The sequence below is a fragment of the Dermacentor andersoni genome, chromosome 4 (genome assembly GCF_023375885.2).
Source record: "Dermacentor andersoni chromosome 4, qqDerAnde1_hic_scaffold, whole genome shotgun sequence".
Lineage (NCBI taxonomy): Eukaryota > Metazoa > Arthropoda > Arachnida > Ixodida > Ixodidae > Dermacentor > Dermacentor andersoni.
Window position 1 is genome coordinate 22,251,695 of NC_092817.1, and position 17,835 is coordinate 22,269,529.

Genomic DNA, 17,835 nt, shown 5'->3' on the forward strand with positions numbered 1-17,835 from the left:
TATGCTGCTGGGGACACTCGTTGGTTAGATCTGTTGGCCCACCAAATCACCATATTCGACTACATGTGCACTATATCGGCCAGGCTTTGATTACCCTGTTTCCCAATTTCCCACTTGGAGTATTCCCTGTGTTTTAACACACTGGCAGGAATGCGAATTTGGATGATAGCCGCTTTATATGCAGGGAGATCATTGCGGTACACAATGGCGGCTCGAAATTTCAGCCTTCGCCCGAGCTAAATATGCTTCCTGAAATGCCTATAATATTACAACCGTGCGCTACGAGATGCGCAGCTCAAACGTTCACAATATTTTACGTAATTATTTTAAACCGGCCTTACAAAACTGATTCGTCACATCGCACCGCCGGGGAATTGCGGCGCTAACCACTGTGGCGTATACACTTGCTACACTTCATGAGCAAGAAGCATTTATGCTTTATCTGTTCCTCACACGGCTTCTAGCCTGTTCGAGCAAGGAGCTCACGTAGAGATTCCGTGGCGACAGATGTGACGACCGCGGCCAACGTTAACCGGTGGTGAAATATAGCATGCAAAAAAATTTTTGAATTATATGAGCTTCTAATGCCAAGCGCGTGACAACAGTACAGGAGTCAGTGCCTATCAAAATCAAATGTCCGAGTCAGAACTCCTTTCTTTTGATTTCGGACAAATCGGAGATAGAGGCTTGCAGATAAACTTCATTTCTTAACGACTCTGACCGAGTCGTTGCTGACGAGGTCCAGCTGAGTTCCGGGTCTTGGCGGTGATCGAGTTAATTTGTCTGGACCTGTCTAGACCGGGGTCATCCATATATTTATGTCGGACCATGTAAGGCGTCACGTTGGCCAGTATACCGCTCGCACAAAGTAGGCACGGTAGTCGGCCGACGTGTGGCCGATGTCAATCCCCAAGCTCGGCCCAAGCTACATTGTCAAGCTTGGCCCAACCAATTCATGGTCGACCACCAAACATCTGGTCAAGGTTGGGCCAGGAAAGTTTATCCCCTTGGGTAAGGAACTAAGGTGGTCAAAATTATCGCAGAGCCCGACTGTCATTACCAACTTATAGCTTTGACGTGAATCACTCTAGAAGTGAATTCGTAACTTCAGTTCTGATGAACGCAACATGTTGCGAGTCCTGCGCCTTCCTCGTGCAAGAGCGAGCAGATCAATCTGACAGATAGAGCTGTCAGCTTGAATTATGGTTTATTTTCATATGCGGTGCTATTCTTCTTTCTGTTACTAATAATCAATACGATTAGCTGTAGCCAAGGTAACGTGTTTACACATTCAATGACGTCACTGGGAGCCGCTGCATGAAGTTAGAACGTGGCATCGCTATACTTTGTTCTCTCATTCTTCTCTGGCATATTCACGAAAGGTCTCCGCCCTCTGTCAAACGCAGTCTTCCGGTGTAGATTAGCCTGGGGTTCAATATTACTTTACATTCTGTGTCTTTCGCGTTCACTTTTGTTGTGAGACGAACCTTTTCTCCTCCCCGGATTTATTAATGACTTAGCAACTAGTCTCACGGCACTTCATATATATATATATATATATATATATATATATATATATATATATATATATATATATATATATATATATATATAAAGTGCCGTACGACTAGCAGCATGATAGCACGTATGTAGCACGTATACAGCAACTGAAAGATGGATCGGGAATTTTTCATGATTACAATTTTCTGATTGAAAATTTTCATCTGATATATTTGAGAAGTTATTCGATTAGTAATAAGCAATTATGCAATTAGACGAAATACAAACAATAGTCTGACTTGCTCCAAGCTATGGCAAACAACATTACCTTGGTTCTGCCCAGCTATGTGGCACCGTCAGTTGCACTTCTCTTCTCGAAGATGCAGCACGTGTGTCGAGTGAGCTCCTGAACAACACTTTGCAATGTGACGAACGCGGTTTAAATCATAGATCCGGGACTTCAAAGAAGTGCGACGTAATCCTTAAACAATTTCTCTCGCCGCTATATCGCCGCTAAATCTCCACTAAAGCTTTACTTTTGCTTCACCTTCTTTCTCTTTTTTTAAAGAGCAATACGTACAAGGTACACGCACGCAGTACAAAGTTGAGTTACATATCGATCGAGCTTGGAATAACAACGAGCGTGTCATTGAAGCGTGCCCTCAATGCAGGCGCGGTGCAATGGTGCTGGACACAGAAGGGCACAGGTTGTTTCGCGAGTGGCATCGATTAGACAATGAACGCTCGAATAATAGACATATTGGCCTTACCCGCTACGTCGAAACGAAAGTCCTGCCTAAAGATAGTACGACCAGAGTTGCTAAATTCGTCGTCGAGAATAGCCTGCTACGACATGCTGCACCGGAAGTGCTCATCACCGACAGAGAGAGGAAAGGATTTTGCATAGGAGCTTACCCAAATGATTCTGCAATACAGCCAGACAAGCCACAGGAGGACAACTGCCTACCACCCGCAGACGAATGGCCTTACCGGAGTCCTTCAATGTCTTACGGAGCGGCTGAACAAGACCCTCGCCGACATGCTAGCAATGTACACAAGTCGATGATGATGATGATGATGATGAAAAACTTTATTTATCCCTCTTTAAAGGGAAGGGGGCAACGGAATAGAGGGTGGGGGGAGGAACTACTTGGAGTAGGCCTCCTCTGTCCTCTCAGCCCACTCCAGGATGGCCTCCTGAAGATCGAGCCTCCAGCTGCGCAAGGCAGCCTCCCACTGCTCCACACTAGAAATTAATTACTTGAGAAAAGGGGGAAGGGGGTGCTTAGGGCATCCCCACATAATGTGGTTTAAGAGGAAGCTTTAGCTCGGGTGCTCCTATCTAAATACATGTAAAAGGAGAATACGTTTTTCTCGGCAACCACTGCACCAAATTTGACGAGGTTTGTTGGTTTTAAAAGAAAAACTTAAAATCTAGTGACTGTTGGTTTCGAATTTTTGATTTAGGTCCTTCATTTTTTATTAAAATTTGACAAATATCGAAAATTTTCAGAAAATGAAACTATCAAGTTTAGAACTCTGTAACTCTAAAACGAAAAACGATAATACAATTCTTTGAATTGCATCTAATAGTACATCTAAAGCGGACAAAATTGATATGCTATACATGAATCTAAAAAAATTTAGTAATATGGAAATACAGCTTTTGCAGAACCTTTGTAAACAACGTAACAAATTCACGTAAGATATAAAATGACATATGAAACTTGTCCGCTTTCAATGGTCGAATGGATGCAGTTTACAGAACCGCGATATCTGCTCTTGATGCAGAGTTATGAATTTGTAAACTTCATGCTTCTATTTTTTTCAAACTTTCGAATTTTTGAAAGTCTCTTTAACAAAATTCAGGACCCAAATAGAAATTCCGCGACCAACAGTCACTAGAATTTCACTTTTCCTCTCAAATGCAACAAATTTCATTAAAATCGGTCCAGGGGTTATCTCAAAAAAATGTTTTTGCGTTTTTACATGTATTTGAATAGGCCGCTTCAGAGTTGGGCCCAAGCTAAAGCTTCCTCTTAAGTCTGCTTAGGGAGAGACACAGAATTTACAAGAGGGAGAAAGGTAAATGGTGGGATGAATGCGGTTGAGGAGGTAAGGGGAGGGAAAGGTGCGAGTCTGCAGCTGTCGCCGCAGAACTTCACACCTACGCGGGGATTTGTCCATGAGTGGCGGAAAGGTTAAGCGGTCTAATCGGTAGTGTGTGCAGATGTCGTGGTAGGTAATAAGTCGATCCCGCACTGTAAACGGCGCCTCCTCCGTGGCGAGGTCCGACACATCTGATGCCTGAGCCCGGACTGTAAATCCTCGGGCCGCCTCGTTTCCGGCAAGGCCCGCATGCGCGGGAGTTCAGATTAATGCCACAGTTTGATGGAAAAGATGGGCCAAGAGGAGAGAAAGGGCTGGCTCAGAGACCCTGCCCGCTCTGAAGTTATGTATGGCTGCTTTGGAGTCGCTGACGATAACTGATGAATTTGGGATTGCGAGGGCCAGGGCTATGGCCGCGTCCTCCGCCTCCTCCGAGGAAGAGCCAGGAATGGAGGCGGCCGCAGCGACCTGGCCGTGAGAGTTAATGACTGATATCGCGTAATGATTTCTGTTCCCATATTCGGCGGCATCAACATAGAGCACTTGAGGTGGAGAATTGTTTTTGGAGAGCCTTTGCTCGCTGCCTCCTGCGCTGTTTGTGGTGCACAGGGTGCATGTCGAAGTCGAGCGCAAGACATGGAATTCCGTCCTTCCGTACGTAACCTTCGCATACAACATGGCAGTGCAAAAAACAATAGTTGCTGCCGTTCAAGCTGGTTTACGGAAAGAAAACGACGATGTCTCTCGACGCCATGCTGTCACACGTTACCGACGAAGAAAATCTCGACGCCGTTGCCTGTCTACAGCGCCCCTATAGGAAGCACAACTTTCCTGCCTGCACATCAAGAGCCAACAAAGGACGGACAGTCGACACTACAGTCTTCGACAACGCTACGTGGAATACCATCCAGGCGACCGTGTACTTCTTTATCTTTCTCTGGTGACCGCTTTTCACAGGCTAACAAATATTAAACGTTATCGCTCGGTGCGGCACGCGGCTGCGCGTATCGGAAGTTTCGCGAATGTTATCAATGGTTCTATCCGCTGTCTGTTGTCACCGAACCTTGCGTAATCAGACTGTATGATGCTGTATGCGCGACAAGAATTGAATAGTGCTTTCTGGAAGGCGCCCGGGCACTAACAATTACGCTGGAACGTTCGACGAGTCATGTATAAGAGCCGACGCGGCTCGACCTGCAGATCACATTTTCCTCAATATCGCCGACTGTTTGCATTATTGTTGCGCTTTGAATGTCACGGCACAAGTCCGCCCAATAAAGAGTTAGTTTCGTCATTCACAGTTTTACTACTGTGTTGTTGACCGTGACTACAACGTGACAATATAAAGTGTGTCCCTGCTATCATGCAGCAAGATTTAAAAATATGCAAATGTCACGCAGCGGGACAGGACCAAGGTAATGTTGTTTGCCGTCTGTTGGAGATTCTCACATTATATTTTTCATTTCGCCTAACTACATAATTAGTCTTAAGTAATCAACTTCTCGAATATTATAATAATTTGAAAAGTGTCAATCAGAAAATTGTAGAGCAACGCGAGAAACTCCTGATGCAGGTTTTTGTTGCTCAATACGTACTATACATAAAAGTGTTTTTCCGAGCGTGAAAGAAGCCCGCGAATACACGCGAAGTGCCTCGAGCGGCCAGTCGCGCGACAATGTTGCGTGTATTCGTAGGCTTCTTTCACGCTCGGAAAAACACTTTTATGTAGCACGTGGTTCGGTCGCACCGCGTGGTCCGAGTAGCCGATGACGCTGGTTGAAAGATTTGGGGATTATCGCGAGGCTAGCCGCAGTCACGTGCCCCTAGAGAAACGTGCGGCCTGTCTCCCGAGAGTCCTTGACCACGCCCCTTTGCGAACGTTCCACGTGAGCGAGTGCGATCGCCACTGCTAACATTTCGGCCGAGGAGGGGGATCCCGCAATGGCTGACGCGGTTATTTGCTGCTGGCAGATTACGTTCACGAATGCCAGAGCGTATACCTCCTTTGGTAGCGCTGCCGGGTCGCCTCTGCATACGCATCTGCGTCCGTGTAGTAGGTATTGCACCTATGTTATTGGAGAACGTCGATTGAATGTATTGTGCGCGTGTTCTGCGCCTTTCCTCGTTGTGCTCAGCATGCATGTTCTCGGGAATCGGGGCTGCTGTAATTTTGTATCTCAGCGAAGGAGGGAGAGGTATGCCATGCGCTCCGTGGAAGTACATTTAGCAGTTAAAACTCGGCACCGGGCCCAGGCTCGATCACAAACTCAGTGATTCGACACATGGATTCGGCGGCCCTAGCGAAAATATCAAATATTTTCAATAGCGACTACTGGGCCGAGGGAGTGTATTGTCACTAGGATGGAAATTGTGCTTAACAAGAAAATGAATACGCAATGAATTGCTTTGATTTTTCTTACAAATGACGTCCGCCTAGGCTGATAACTTATACGCATAGTGACGTAGTTCGAGTAAATTTTGTACACATTTAAAAAAAAGGAAAAAAATGTGTTCGAAGCAAAATTTAAAAGAAAACGCTGTATATCATACAAGGCATATCGCACACCGTATCATTCAACAAGGCTTCGCGCCGCGTAGCCACTGTAGCAACCTTGACGTCGTCGTCTTCTTTCCTATAGTGTTAATTTTGCTTTATCCTCATAAACCAATATCTTCGACTGATGCAGTAACCCGTAAGAATACATGGAGCATGCACACTCCACTCGTGCCAGCCACTCGAAAACATCACCGCGTCTTCTTCGGTCACTGCACGCCCAAGGCGCACCATCCCCCACCGGCGAGGAGCCCTCGGGAGATACGTGCCCTCGAAGAAGCTCTCCTAAATATGACACACAGCACAAAGCGATTGTCAAGCCGCCTCTGTCAGCTCTGCTCGACGAGGGCATTCATGACGCCATATCGAGTGAGTCTTATCAGCTGTAGATTCGTCCTTCCTGTGATAACATATGCCACTGCGGACGTGTTCTCTGTATAGGACGGCGTGGTCGCGACGCTGTTTACCGGTCGCCTCCTCGTTCCAACACTTCACCATGAGGTCGGGCTAAGTTTTTACCTGTGGCTCTTGACGATAGCTGGTCAGCCCAGTTATAGCGCAGAAATACCTGTTCGGTCTGTGACCGCGTCGCCAAGCTTTACCAACGGAACGCTGCACGAGGAGATACAACAGGGCTGTCATTTTCGAAGTGCGCCGCGCGCTGCACTTTCTCGTTAAAGTCAACTCTTAAGCTATAGGTACTTGCACGTATGCAGCGTTCCGCTAACGTTTATTCACATATAGTGCCATGACGTTTAAGATTTCATGGCGTTATCAGTACGGTAGGGTTAAGGAGACAGTATCCAAACAGAGGCTCCTTGAGGCGCACCTCTATCTTATTAGAGCGGTTCCAATATGACATGGTCTGCAGCATGCTTCTTTTGTAATAAAGAATAGGTGGTCATTTTCTTCAATATTTCGATCGTGCCGCCGCTTCAGCGTTTTCTTGCGCGAACGTACTTCTTGAACTTCCTCTTCGCCATCTTGCATTTTCGATCACTGTTCCTAGTTCTATATAAATCGTTGGGGGCTGTTCGCGGTTTGGCCCACAGGGCAGCTTGCGTTGCACTCTACAATTTCATCGAAGTATAGTTCTAGTAGGTTATACGTGTTGCTATAGGGGTATCATTTTGATCCACGGCATCTTCATTTTTATTTTTTTCACATCATGTAATGATTACGCATCTTCTTATTTGTATATTATTTTGAAGAAGAGTATAAACTGTCTCAAGGCTGTCTTCAGTGTGAGCCCTAGCCTGGATGCTGTGGAACCGGTACACATTTCTCTCCTTATTGATGACTATATACATACTTAAGGAGAATGCCCGTATTCACAGAAAAGTTCTTACGCTAGAACTGTTCGCAAGAGAATTAAGATGCAAGCCAATCGCGATGCTGGACGTATTATTAGCGAAAGCAGCTGGCCAATGACAAACGGCAGTTATAAACGAAAACAAAATTTTAATCCAAGGCCGAATTAAGTATACTTCTCTTGCGTAAAAAAGTTTTCTCATTGCACAGCCATTCTCATTAAAGCGTTCTACATCCAATCATCATCGCTATCGCCAAGATAAAGAGACGACACGCCCCTGCGATGCCCAATCACGAATATGCAGCACTTACGTAAGGAATTTTGTAAATATGGGCCAGGGGGTAGTGCGACAATTGGGCCGAATTCACAAAGACGGTCGTTCATAAGTGCTGTTTGCCATTGGCCGACCACCGCCTTCATTCATATTATGTCCAGCGTCAGGAGTGGCTGGAACTTTCTCTTACCGCCAAATCTAGCGTAGGAATCGATCCTTTTTGCGAATGCTGGCCCTGCTTTTCAAGTTAAACGGCAGGCCTAATGTGCAGTGTGTGTGGGGGGGGGCACAAAGAATATGCTTCAGTGATAATCTCTTTCCGTTTTACCGAATGCCATGGAGTGTTGTTTTCTCTTCCTGCTTGCACCAAGCTAGCGATAATTGCACATGCTGTTAGGCGCTGTCTGATTTGTCCACTGCGGCTGCTGGCTTATGGAAGGTGTAAACTTAGACAAGTAAGCGGTCTTTCATCACTCCCTTGTATTCTTTTGTACTAATGGTCAATAAATATGTTATTAAAGTGACGACAGAACATACAACAGAGACTATCGTCAGACAGCTGTGCAGGCGCATTTCGTAACGGTAATTATTTTGATTTTTCCCTTCTTTTCCCCCTGTTTTTACTGACTCGCATGAAGAAACGCGCCCGCTAGCTGTCGCCTGTACTGATCACTCGGTGAAGCGGTTGATAAGAAGTGAATGGAGTATGAGGAAAAGAATCGTCACAAAATACGATTAAATCAAGTCATGCATTCGCAAATAATAATAATAATAATAATAATAATCTTACATGAGACCTGTTCCCATAAGCAAACGCCAGCTAATTGTGACTTGGACAAATTATTAGCGAAGGCGCTTATAACCAATGGCAAACATGCACTTACGAGCGAAAATTTTTGCTAATTCGACCCCTGTTGTGCGTTGAACGTGTCTATTCATAGTGAGAAACAGTATTTTAACAATATTAACAGAAACACGCCCATTTATTAATAATGATTCAAGGAAATTACATAGCCACTTGTATGTAAGTAAGAAATCGACAGAAAGACATGTAAAACCAACGAACGCGACAGAAGGCAATAAATCTAGTAAACACCGCAATTTGCAATGAAATATGTCGCGGTCACACAAGGAAAAATCAATATATGTTGCTTACAGTACTAGTTATATTTTAGCTATATTTAGTAAATTATCTGTCTACAGCCAGACTGCGGTATTCCTCTCGCTCATTTATTCCTTGCAGCTCCCACATTTCTGGCGCCGTCCTTCTGCTTCCTGCATGTGGCCCCTCGCCGGTGACTTCGCAGCTTATACGCCGATGCGTGAACAACTAAGGACAGCAAACCTGCTTTCAGTGCCTTCAAGCCCCAGGTGGCCGCCGCCGGTGTCAGGCGATCCGGGGCCGTGTATATTTTTGGTCGTTAACTTTCAGGAATGCTTTCACGTTTGGGTGACGTAACTCCCAGCGCGACGCCTCATTGGAACGACGGGTATACTGTTTATACGGACCAGGAATGCCGCTAGACTAACCTCTCCAGATATCATTAAATTCTGGTAGCTTAATATCCTGCCATCCCCACCGCTTATGTACATTAGTGTACTTAAGTGGTAAATAAACTTCAACTTTCTCTCTCCGTTTACTGGTTTCCAATGAATGCGCACTTAATTTGACGATGCGGTCATGTGAATGAACTCGTCCTAAGCCGCGCTTTTCTATTCGTCAAACGTCGTCTGCTCAGACTCCAGCCACTCGAGCGCCGTCTAAAGCTGCATATCACGCCACTATACTCCAGCGCCACGTTATGCTGACGCGTGCTTCAGTGTAGTGAACGACGCAGCTAAGCGCACACCGTCGTCCTAAGTGCCAAACACGCCAGCTTTATTTCGGAAAGTACAGGATCCCTGAAGTCAAGGTGGTTTGCTGCCCGATGCCGTTGTTTACCTTGCCACGAGGAGCCAGACGGCGGATCGTGTTTCTTCAACCACGGCCGCTCGATGGAAACCTTGTTTCATCGAGCGGCCGCGAAACTATTTCTGTTGTTTATCACGCAGTGATGAAGCATGTCTTCATTTTACTTGCAGGGACGTGACGAAAGCTCACGCTCTTACCGTGCAAGTCATGGCGACGTACGAGGATTATTCTTTTCTTGGCAAAGCCTTCAGAACATTGTCATTCCCGTCGATGGGCACTGCCTTCTTTAAAAGATTGCAGGCATGTTTAATGGAACATATATAGTTGTCATCTTTGAGCGGTGGCGCATAGCTAACACATACGTGGAACGCTATGCCCACACTTTCCCGAATGCGCATTAGTGTCCCTGTAATGCTCCAGACAGTCTATGCATGGAGGAACAGCAATGCGCACAAGGGGGGTGCCTCGATGCGCGTGCTCCCCTCCGCCGCCGTGCGAGAGGGCGCGCGCATCGAGGCACCCTAATGCGCACTAATGCGCACTAGAGTCACTGGAACAGTGACTCTAATGCGCACCACTGGCTATTAGCGCCATCTGTTTGGCAGTACGTAAGAAGACTTCCACGCTTTCCCAAGAGAGTCGATGCCTGCGAGCCCACGTAACACACACATATTTACTAGGAATCCTGTTTCGTAACACGTAATAGTACTGAAACTGTGCGGCAAGATGGTATTGTTAAGTTAACGTTTTCGCGCACCGCGCGTACACATAGTGGGAGAATGTGCTCCGCTACCCCCGTGTACTCTCCTTCTTTCGTATAGGGTTCTGTCACACAATTGTGCTCCGGAGGAATTAAGGGTGTCTTACGGCGAATGGTGCGAGGGCCCGTGAACATTGAAACGTCAACATCCGAAGACTATGTGGCACATTCCGTCATCAAATGCGAAAGGTACGCGTCAACACTGAGCGGAGGACCACTCGACGTGTAGCACACTTACATTACCATTGGATAAGATCGTATACACTATTCACCGCGTCCGTCGAGCGCTTCGAACACACACACACACACGCGCACGCACACACACACACACACACACACACGCACACACACACACACACACACACACACACACACACACACACACACACACACACACACACACACACACACACACACACACACACGCACACACACACACACACACACACACACACGCACGCACGCACGCACACGCACGCACACGCACACAAAATGCACGCCCTGATATCTTGACACTAGCAACCCCAGCCTCCACATCCCCCAACATTTTACATGTTTCGGGCACCTCACCAATAAATCATATATAGTAGCCCTCTGGCATCCCATATCAAGGCCGTCCTGGAGCATTCAAACGTCTACCAACAGCCATAAAAGGCACCGGACTGTTTAATATATAATTTAAACTGTTTATTGTTTCTCTCAATGCACACGGCATGCGAAGGCTGCAGTTGCTTATTTTTAAGAAAAACATGTTATCGTGAAATAAATGAGGTCAGTCATCATCATCACCAGCATTTCTATCAATGAATTTTTTTTTTCCAGGAAAGCAAACAAGTGACCGCCCTCGGCTGTTGTTTGTGCAGTTTGTGTGCCGTTGCACTCAAACTGTGCAGAAGTCAGATGGCATGCCGCGTGAACGCGACTTCTGTAAGAATGAGGATTCGCTGCGGAACGGCTTCGACATTTGCAGCATCGCGGAACAAAGGACAGAGGCGCTTGTGTCGCTAGGCGCAGCAAGTGAGCTGTCGCTCCCGCTTCACAACGGGTGGCCGAACCCGATGACGAGCGGCAGCCTTTATAAACGCATCGGCAGCGCTTTTGAGCTGCGCCGCGCACCTTGAAGCGGCCGCAGCAAGTCACACAGCGGCATTCCTCTTCGTGGTGCGCGTCTGAAGAACGTCGCGCTCCAAAAATAACTCCTTCGCTGCCCTCGCCGACGTATAAGGTCGTTCCCGCTGACCGGTTGCCAGTTGGCCTTTGGGTCCAGTTCCGGCGGCCATTCCAGCTCCAGCGTCCTTCAGTTATCGCGCAACACAGAGGTTCGCTACGGGACACAATGTCGCACGTTTACGGGCGCACCAGTGAAAGCGATCGAAGAGAGGGCGAGGACGTACGTCACTCATTTTAGCGCAGCGGACAGCGAACGAGGTCACGGTAATCATGGCGTTACTTCACTGATGACCGCAGCCGTGGTCTCGTTGTAAAGCGCCCGCCTCGGTTGCGGGAGGTAGCGGGTTCGATTCCCATCGCTTCCAGGTGCCCAGATTTTAACTCCGCCTCGCGTTCGGCTTCCCTCAGGGGCTATACGCTTGGCAAAGTAGCCTGCGCCCTGAATTCTCGTCGAAACCATCGTGAGCACAAAAAAAAAAAAAAAATGTGATGCTTCGGCTGATCCCATCGCGCCCATTTCCCATGTGGCGCCCCAAATGCACCTATTGAGGTGGGGACGCCTTCGCGTCGGAGAAAAGCACCCCTTTCCAAGCACTGGGTCCCACAATGGCCGAGCACCAGGCCGGGAGCACGCCTTTACCTGTTTTAGCGGTACCCGCGGCGGCAGCACTTCACTCCCACGGCCGCGGCGGATGCTCAACAGGGACGTCTGTGGTTGGAGAACCGGGCTCCCAGAGACAACTCGTAAATTTTTATTGGGCCCCCTTTTCGATATGTGAACCCCCACGAGAGCCGAGCACAGGCCAGGGAACATCTCTACCCATTAGAAAAAACCGGTGGGTTTGCGGCGGCATCGGGATTTTAACTACGTTCCTCCCGCATACACGGCGGATGCTATAGGCTACCGCTGCGGTAGCGCTGCGGCTACAGTATCTCTGCCGGGCAGGGAGAGCTGCGTTCTCCTTGTGATAGTATCTACGTGTTTCTGAAGCAGAGCCGCAATAATGTACACCGACTCTATAAAAAAAAAATGAAGATACGACATATTAGTTTAGAAACAAATTAAAACATCAACACATTGGCTGAAGATCAAAGAAAGGAGGAGTACATTAAAATTAACACGTGTGCGAAAGGGAGTCATTTTCATATCATGCCTTTGTCTGGTGGCGTACGCAACCAAATGAGAAAGAAATTGCTTTTGATATATCAGTGTTATACAGTGCCCTTTGTGCTATCGATGGTAAAATCATTAAGGCAGGAACAGCGATGTCTATGGGACAAGGTAGGTAAACTGGTCTTGGCCGAAAAGATGTTATTGAAGAACGTCAAAAACTGTTGTATATGGAGCGGACATCGTTTCCTCGCATTTCTCATTGTTTTTTTTTTTATTTTGTCTATATCAACTTGAGTAAAAGGGCCTCAGGTAAAAGAAGCCTATGGTCTACCAATGCTAATACTATGGTTACGATTCGTAGACCGTTTATCCCGTCGATAAAGCGGGCGGAGCATCGCACTGAATACTGAGCTAGGAAGCGCGAAAAGTGTAAAAATGAACAGTATTAAAAAAAGCATCGCTAAAATCACGGCTACCGTTGGAATTCAGCGACACCGCGGAGTCACAATCGTAGTAACGAAGCTTTTCATTCATCATTCAGGAATCACTCGTAATTGATCAATGCCTTGGCTGCCGTATCGTTGGTCATTGTGAAAAGTCCAGCGCTTTCGCCCTATGGTATAGAAGGTTTTACGGTATAATGGCAGTCGCATATGCAGACTCTTGAGAAGCGTCCGTGATTTCTTTATTGTTTGTGTTCGTTTGCACACAAGCGTCCACGTGTTGTCAATTTCGCTCTCTTCGAGTGACACCTACGTAGTCAACAGCTTTCGCAATCATATATAGAGCATACAACAACAACGTCAAAAAAGAAAAAAAAAAGCCTGAGCAGAAGTAAGACTAAGAGAATTGGACAGGGCACAGACATCTCTTGTTTGCTTCGTGGCAGCTTGCGTTGCGCGTTTTTAATGTTTTCTTTTCTACTTATTGCCACAGCGCTGTCACAACGGTGTCGCAGCGGTGTCACAGCGTCGGAAATTTGCCATTTGCTGCAGTAGATTTCCGTCTCTCAGACAGGCCAGGATCGACGTTTCTCGAGCTTTCGCTGACAAGTATGTACCTCGAGCAGCACCTGCACATACTTTCGCTGTGCGGGCGATGGTTTCATTAACGGGCAAACATCCGCGCAACATGAAAAAAAAAAAAAAATTCGGCAGAGACACTCAAGACTGCTTACGGGTGGGAATGCGAAAGCATTATACCGTTTGTAGACCTCGAAACTTCATGAACGCGTTCATTTTATACACTCATGACGTGGCGCCACCTCCTCCCCATTGGCATGCACCGTCACGTGCGCAATCACGCACGACCTAGGTAACACGTTTAGTCAACCAGATGGCTGCGACGTGACGTGTGAAACAACACACGCATTTACAGCACACCGTGGCGTCGGGGAAGCGTGCTCGTCTCGCACTCCGGTGGTCCGGGTTCGGTTCCCACACAGACCGAAATTTACCTAATATTCCCTTCAAAGCCATTAATTTACTTCGTTTACAGGAACTTTCCCGAGAAATTGGGCGTTAATCAGCATTCGTTTACGTATTTTTACTCTTTGCGCCGTCAGTCATTTTTGCACCAACTTTCGGCCACGCAGAGCACGACGGGTTTTCGCGTGATGGGCCATATGATGCTTTCGCATTAATAGATATCTACGGCCTCACGTGACGTGAAAAAACGGAGCTCGCTAGTCCGCAATAGGGGCATGTACACTCTCAACATGGCATGGGACTTATTAGCGCGTGCCGAATCAGTCGACCATCGGTAACAGCGCACGGACGAAAACAGGCCCACATTATACGGCAAGGTTGGTTGCGGCTACAAGGCTGGCGTATTATCACATGCATGCGCTAGGCAGTGGGGCCGGATGGAGTCTGGGGCAGAATCCGCAAATTTTTAAAATAGTTCGTGTAAATAGTGATATTTGCCATTGGCTGCCCACCTCCGTTAACATGTACAGCGCGTCAGGATCGGCTAGAATTTAGTTTTACGTAAGAGCAAATTCCAGCCAATCCTGACGCTGGGCATATTATTAGCGAAGGCAGCCCGCCACTGGAAATTAGAGCACTTACGAACGAATACCTTTGTACATACAAGCCCTGATCTTTGTACGGAGCGCGAGAGGGCACTAACACCTTGTGCACAGCCTGGCACGACCGGGTGATGATAGTGTCGGCAATAAATCAAGCCCCAGCCTAGATTCAGGCCAGTGCTGGAGATCGCCGAGTCACTGTCTGAGCTGACACGCCCTTATACGGCTAGAGCCTCTGCACTCTTGTGACAGACTGTACACGAGACAGGACCGTTAAAAAGGTGGAGCGGAGATTAATAATCCTCGCACTTTCGCCACGTCTGCAACATCTATGGGACGTCGACAACTGCAACTGCTTCACCGCCGAGGGGCACCATCCTCCACAAGAAAATATGGTTCGGACCAAGGTATACTCCTTGCGCGGCTTCCGAGATTGGGAGCGGCGTGCGAGAGCTATCTCTGAAGCCACCCTTCTTGAATCCTTACGTCATGCACACCATGCATGCTCTCCTATCATTCTTCACGCATTTTCTACGCCAGCCATACTGCATTCGGCATTTTTCGTGTCTGCATCCGTCAGCAAAAATGTGGGCCGACCCCGGTAGCAGTGAAGGGCCAGGAGCAGCGGCTCGTACCCCGTAAGGCAGATGCTTCAAACAGTCAGCAAAGTGAAGCGAACAGTGCATACATTCTTTAGGATCACGCATACAACGTACAGAACAGCTTATGTTTCAATAAAGAACAAGCACAAAACAAACATCCGAACCCCATAATTGATGATAAGGCGCTTCTTTTCATGCGGCATGATTATCATTTGCGAATCGAGGACTGGGCTAAAGTGGTCTGGCCATTGCAAGGTTAGTCCAGCACTGGCATACGTATGACAGACAGCAAAGACATTCAAACGAGGAGAACATGCGCGATGCAAATAGATTTTCAATTTTTTTTTAATCCTCATGCATGCTCCTCAGTGCACAACCACCGAGGCCCATTTGTCCCATAGCACTATAAGCCGGAAATGATCACCGACACAACAGAGGCTTGTTAGGCCATAGTTGGTGATATTGCAAGATTAAAAAGCTCAGGCGCCTTCCTGTCTCTCTTGATTCGTCTCACCTTGCGTTTTTTTTTTTTAAGTGCAACTCCTGCAGGTTCCACAAATAACATATGGGCGATATATATATCGAAGGAGGGGAAACTCTTGAAAAATGAACCACGCCTATGCGCTCAGCCGAATGTCATTTCGCAAACGGTGTTACCGGCGACGCTATACGCGTTGCCTATAGTTCGCGTCCCGTTCTCCCCTGGCGACAGTGCAGCAGGAGCGCTGATGCTGCGATTGGCACATTCCGTGTAGTCACATGAGCGCAAATTGCATTCGTGGAAATGAATGTCTGGCGTATTTTCCACGACGAGAGAGTTGTTATTGTGTGGTGAGCCTTCATCGGCAATCATTTTTTTTACTACTTCCGCACACAGAGAGGGATATAGAGGAATGGTTTTCTGCAGAACCCATATTTATATAGCACAACAATGACGTATGAGAAAGGCGCAGCTTAATTCCGGTGTTATACGAATACGCATTTCGTTTTTGATTGGTGGTAACGGCAAGAGTTGAGTATGTAGAAAGGGAGTAATTAACTGCATTGGTTCCTATTTGACTTCAACGACGCACTGAATACTATGGGCAGATCGAGAGAACACGTCGTCGGATGTGTTTTGATTAGGTCTGTGACTGCTTTTGGCTACATGGATTACCGGAAAGGTCAGAAAGCAGGATGGTTACATATGACTTCAGTGTCCTGCCCTTATTTCTTCACGTTCTCGTGTTGTGTTTACTATTTTTGGAATAAAGAAAATGTTAACCGAGTAGATCAGTGGAAGTTGGCGAACGCAAACGCGGGTGCTGTCTAAATATATCCTTGGCTTGCATGTTGCGCCTATCTTTATTTGCACCGACTAACTCTCTAGTCGACGCACCATCTACAGCCTCATAAATTTATGTTGTCGAATAGCCAGCTTCCGTCATGTATTTATTTTCTCTGGCGGAAGCATTACAGAGAGTAATGCAGCCTACATAGTGTTACACATCGCTATACAAGAAGTATAAGCAATAGAGAGCTGCGGTGTTACGTAAAGCTAAAAGAAAAAAGAGACAGCTGCAATGCCACGTGAAGCAATCAGGGACAGCGACCTGACAGGAGTAATTGAGAGGCAATAGAGGATGGTGGGTGGTTTCTACTTGTACTTGCTTTTGAAATGGAAGTATCGAAGTGCGTTGGTGCGATTAAAAGAACGCCATCCTTGAATTAATGACCGCGCTACAGGATAAAATGTAAGATGGAGGTGGTCGGGGAAAAGGTGGAGTTAAAGCTACCTTTCTTTAAGCTGCCAGAGACGTAACGTAGGGACAATGTCCTTTCACATGTTTGTGCTTACATAGTGCTATAGCCGCTCGCAGAAGCTACGCCCGCGTTCAACCTCTTATCTAAGCTCCTTTATGTGCACAGTCGATGGCGCGCCATGTAAGCCGTAGATACAGGAGTCGGCAGCACTGTATGATATCTCTCCCTGGCACCGCAACACAATGCGAACGGCGACCGCGTGACGAGCATGTCACACGTTCTAAGTGACGTCAAACGAAGTGCAACGAATACAAGCCAGCAAATTGAATAGGCGTCATTGTAGGTAGTCTCTGTAGGTGAACAAAAAAAAAAAAAAGAATAAATAAAATGTACGTCAGATCGCGTATAAATACTCGCACTGTGAAACCGTTTCCTCGTTTCCTATGCATATACGAATTGCCGAATAGAGAAAATGGCCACGCATTGCAGAGAAACAAATGGGAGTAACCACGAAGGCTCGCTCGGATGACGCAACGCGAACGCAACACTTGACGTGGTGGTGCAACATCAGTGCAAAGTCGTTCGTGCTGCCAGCGAAAAAAAAGACACACAAAGTAATGAAGGGCCACTATGCAGTCGGTGCAAGAGTATTTCCATTAAAGTTCTGCCACATTCGAAACGCCACTATACCGGTGCCGTCTACGTTTGCAAAACACCGTCAAATGCGATCTCAAAGTCAAGAACTTCAGGAAGGGA